This window comes from Lactuca saligna, chromosome 2 (assembly GCF_052625555.1).
Source record: "Lactuca saligna cultivar CGN05327 chromosome 2, ASM5262555v1, whole genome shotgun sequence".
NCBI lineage: Eukaryota > Viridiplantae > Streptophyta > Magnoliopsida > Asterales > Asteraceae > Lactuca > Lactuca saligna.
The window spans coordinates 57,199,333-57,205,332 of NC_136418.1; positions in this window are offsets into that span (position 1 = coordinate 57,199,333).

Below are 6,000 nucleotides of genomic sequence, written 5' to 3' on the forward strand. Positions count from 1 at the left end.
GGAATATTAAAAGATATAAAAGATTTACATAATATTAAAATAGCATTACAAACTAAAGGATATGAACATTATGAAGGTAACAATATAGTAATAAGTATAGGAGTTTTAGGAAAAGCAAGTAATAGATCAGGAATGAAATATAAAGTTAATATAGAAGGTATAGTAAATACAATAGCATCAAAATCCATAAAAATGATAGATCCTATAAAAATAGATCCAGAAGATTTAGCAGGATTAGAATGGTCATTAAATGATTTAAAAGAACAAGAAAATGAAGTATTAATTCCAAAGAAAAGTTATATATATGAAGGAAGTGATGGTATACAAAGTCTTAGATTTTTAAATTTTAAAAAAGAAACAGTAAAACAAAGTGACGAAGAAGAGAATACAGAGTATAGCTTTATGAATATAGAATACGATACCGAACCAATATATGATACAGATAATGAAAAAGAAAGCGAACCGATGGAATTAGGATTTAGTGAATTTGAAAAAGAAGAACATATAGATTATGATTTAAGTATTATAGATTATATAGAAGAAGAAACATATACAAGCTTCAAAACAGAAGAAATTAATAAAACTATTGAACAAATTATCAATAGAAAATTTACAGAATTAAATATACAAGATGAAGTAGATGATATGATTATAGAATGCATAACTGATTTAGGATTAACATACGAAGAAATTTATAATAAATTACAAGAATATTATAATTTGCCACTAGTAGAAAATATATTACAAGGAAAAACTATGTTATCAGATTTTTATAAAAAAGAACAAGTTTTTATGAATAATGTTACATATAAGACAAATATTAGAAAAATATCTAAAATGGAATGGAGTGAACCAGGCACTAGTACAGAAGATAGTATAGGACGAGAAATATGGTCACAGCCAACAGTTACATATACCGGAGAATCTAGTTATAAAGGAAAAGGTAGCCGATTACCAATTGGAAATATATATAGTGGAAGCATGTTATTATTAGAAAAACAAAAACCACAGCTTTGGATGGATGAAATTTTGTCATGGGAACAAGTAGTTGTTAGAATGTGGGAAACAAATAAAGAGGATAGTATGTACATGTTTGCTTATTTAGAAACAACATTAGGACCAATAGCTTTGGGTGTCTGGCAAAGTAAAAAAGCACAAGATCCAGATGAAATTAATAAATTAAAAGCCTTAGGTGATAACCCATATAATTTTACTAGTCAAATAAGAAGATTAATTTTAGGAGTAGACCCTGCAAAAAATAATACATTAATACAAGATACAGCTATTAGAAATCTTGAACAATTAAGTATAGCAGATATGAAATATATTAATGAATTCACATTAGATTTTATTAGATTATTATCACAAACCGGGCAAGCAATAGATGATAATTTATGTGATATATACATGAAACATGGAAACAACAATATGGAGAACAGAAAAATCTAGGAATAGGACCTAGGATTACATATACATTTGTTGTATTAGAAGATAAATCTAAAGAAGTAGCTTTACAAGAACAATTAAAGAAAAATGCTTATGCCTTTTGTAAATCAGCAATTTACACACCTCAAGCATATGGACATTATGAAAGAAAAAAGAAAATACGAAAAAGCACATCATATAAAAAAGGAAATAAACCATACTATAAAAATAAATATGTAAAAAGGCCACAAACAAGAAATTGTAAATGTTTTATTTGCGGCGATATTAAACATTTAGCTAATAAATGCCCAAACAAAAATAAAAATATAGAAAAAAGCACTTTAATAGAACAAATAGGAGAATATAATATAGAACTTCTTAATTATGATAATTCTGATAATGAATAAATATACAGTATATATAGTGATAGTGATAATGATAAGCACTTAACCAAAATAACATATACATACGTAAATACATAACCAGAAGAATGTCAACATAATTGGATAAACAAACGAGGAAATAACTATATAAAATGTTATAATTGTGGATATTATCCTAGTATAGAAAAAAGATCACAATGTAATATATGTTTTACAGAAATCTGTTACATATGCCTTAAAAAGCTATACAATTTAGAAATAAATAAAGAAAAAACAGAAAAAGAAAATAAAGAAGTAAAAATCGGATTACAATCAGAAAAGATAGAAAAATTAGAAATAATAGCTGAATTACACAAATTAAAAATACAAACTTTAGAAAATAGAATAAATATTTTAGAGGAGGTGTTAGATAAAAAGAAAAAGATCAATATTGAAGAGAACGAAGTAAATGAAATAAACCAAATGTCTCAAATAACAAATGAACATATATTAATACAAACAGATGGATCACCCAACATGATAAACCTACAATGTAGATTATGGTTAGATAATAATAAATTTTTAGATTTAACTGCATTAGTAGATACAGGAGCAACTAAAAGTGTTATATCTTATCATCTAGCACCAAAATCATATCATAAACAATTATCATATAAATTAATGACAAGAACAATCGAACACAGACTAATAACTATTACACATTACTTAGAACCAACATGTATTCAATTTCTAGACTTTGCAGGTAACTATAGTATGAAATATGATATCCCACAAGTTAATATCAATCCCGAATATGTAAAATCTAATGATTTTATTCTCGGACTAAATTTTATTTTTTCCTTAAATGGTGCTATCACAATAACACGTAATTTTATCACACTTAGTAAACATATATATAGCTTTCCAACACTTAAATATAACAATACATCAGAGTTTGCGCAAAAGCATGGTGGACAGGGTAAACTAGACTTTTTAAAACACAATCAAATTAAGACAAACATTGAAAATGAAACAATTAAGCTATTAACAGAATTTTTAACACATGAGTTAGAAAAAGGAAAAGATATAACAAAAAGTATGAATCATCCTATAATTTTACACTTGGAGAAAATTGGACTTATAGGAGAAGATATTACAAAATCAAAAGTTAATTATATTTGTAAATTTAAATTAAAAAATCCTGATATTACAATAAGAACAGCAAACATAGAATATAATCCTTTAGATAAAGAAGAATTTAAAAAACAGATACCAGAAATGATAGAACAGGGATTAATTAGAAAATCGGAAAGTCCACATAGATCAGCAGCTTTTATAGTAAGAAATCATTCTGAAATAAAAAGAGGAAAAGCTCGAATAGTTTATAATTATAAAAGATTAAATGACAATACAGAAGATGATGGTTACAATATACCTAATAAAGACTCTTTAATAAACTTGATACAAAAGAAAAAAGTTTTTAGCAAGTTTGATTTAAAATCTGGATACAATCAATTACAGCTTGATGAAAACTTTAAATCATGGACAGCATTTACATGTTCTGAAGGACAATATGAATGCAATGTTTTAAGTTTTGGGCTTAAGAATGCCCCATATATATTTCAAAGGTTTATGGACAGTATTTTTCTGAAATATGATTTTTGTTTAGTATATATTGATGATATTTTGGTTGCCAGTGAAACAGTACAGGAACATGAGAAGCATTTACAGAAAATATTTGAAGAAATAAAAAGGAATGGTATTGTTATTTCTAAAAGAAAAATGGAATTGTTTAAAAGAAAAATATTGTTTCTTGGTTTAGAAATAGGAAATGGAAAAATTGAATTACAAAGTCATATATCGACAAAATTTTTAGAATTCCTAGAGAAGTTTGAAAATCTAAAACAGATACAAGCTTTTTTAGGATTGGTCAATTATGCGCGAAAGTTTATTCCTAATCTTTCAAAATTAGTGGTACCATTATATAGTAAAACAACAAAAAATGGACAAAGACATTTTAACCAAGAAGACATTAAATTAGTTAAAGTAATTAAAGAAGCAGTTAAAAATATTAAACCATTAGAATTACCATTAGTTACTGATTACATAATAATAGAAGTTGATGGATGCAAAGAAGGATGGGGAGCCGTTCTCCTTTGCAAATCCGATAAATATAGTCCAAAAGATACAGAAAAAATATGCTCATATGCTAGTGGAAGCTTTAATAAGACAGGAATAAATTGGACTTCTATAGACTACGAAATACAAGCTTTAATAAATGCTTTAGAAAAATTTAAAATATTTTTACATAAAGAATTTACAGTTAGAACAAATTGTGAAGCTATAGTTCGTTTTATTAAAAATGATCAAAGTAAGAAAATAAATAGGACACGATGGATTAATTTACAAAATACGATACAAGAAAGTGGATATAAGATAAATTTTGAGCACATAAAAGGAGAAAATAATGGAATAGCTGACATGCTATCCCGAAATATTAACAAATTATTTTCTGCAGATGGATAGTCGAAACAAAGGAAAGAGCAAATTAATACAGCCTACACAGCAAAAAAGAAGTTCCTCTTCTATGAGCATTTCCTCAGAAGAAGATAGAAACACAACATCAACAGAAAAATTGTTGGATTCAGCAATAAAAACAGAATATCTGCATAAACCCATACAACATAACTCGATTCCTTATATAGAAATAGCGAGTATTACACATAATAATAACCTTTTGCAAGGATCTAGACCACAATCTTCAAACATTCAACATTCACATTATTGGACAGGACCTTCAAAAAATACACAATATACACAGAACAGAGAAGCCGTTATAGCATTTGGTAACTGCACTTTACCAATTTGCTTCGATGAACGTAAAAAGTTTAGGCCCATGATCGGGGTGAACTTGACAGAAGACCAACAATGTTTGCTAGACAACTTATGGCATATTCAGACAGTTCCACAGGCTTCATCATTTAAAGTTCAAATTCTCAATGCCTTAAGTTTTTACTTTCATAAACAATCACCATTGACTCCTGAAAAACAAATAAAGAAGTTTACACATTATGTTGTCATAAGGGGCACTAAAGTTGGGATTTTTAATAATTGGGCAACAGTTATAAAATATATACAGTGTCAAAATCCCCTTTACAAGGGATGTCATAGTTTCCAAGAAGCTATGAATATTGCTCGAGAACATTTTGGGTTAAACAGTTTTTTCATAGAACCCGAACAGGTGAAAACATTTTCAGAAATAGCAAAAACTAGTCCAGAGCAAATGATCAAAGCTCAGGAGGAAATTATTGCAAAGTTACAACAACAACTTATCCAATCTGGAAAAGATACACAGCAGATACAAAGCCAGATTGAAAACAATATTTTGAGACAAAAAATAAAAATTTTTGAAGCAAAAAATATACAGCTTATACAAAGGAATGAGAAAAAAGACGAGAAATTAAAAACAGCAATATATACAGAAATTATGAATGCTTTAAAGCTCGCATTTTAGATCTCCATTGGAGACAAACGTTGAGGCCAGTACTTGATCAGTTCAAAGAATTTGAGCAAATGTTATCTCAAAAAATTTGTATAGAATTTCCAGCAATTCTATATAAATTGCAGCAGAAGATTGTGCAGATTGCTTTTCAAGAAATTAATTATAAAGGAGTTATAGTAATCCAAAGATTGAATGATGAAGGAGAAGATACTCCCATACTCCTGTTACAGATAAACCTAATGACTACAGATATGCCAGAAGAACAGATAATTAATTTTTATCACAATGGAATGATAGATTACTTAGAATTCTGCCTCAATAGCAGCACAGAAAGTCTTCTTAATAAATTAGGAGAAAAATTTATTTTAACAGCCGGAAACATCGCCTCTCACAGCATCAGTCCAATTATTGGGTGCAAAATTTTTTCTTCTTTTCCAGCAGCAGATGAACATACATACAGACATGCTAGAAAAAGAATCTTCATCACCCAAAGAACAGTACAACATGGCTATCTTAAAAAGTTATCATGCAAACAAGAAATAAATTTTGGGACTCTACAGAATCTTTCGAACGAAGATATATGCACAGCCCAAAAAACACCTTTACTACCTGCAAGCTTTCGTTGGGAAAATTATAAACTCCTAGCATAATGACACTACTTACAAATTTGGTCTTATCAAAACTGGCATATGCTCTTGCCATTCAGCGGAG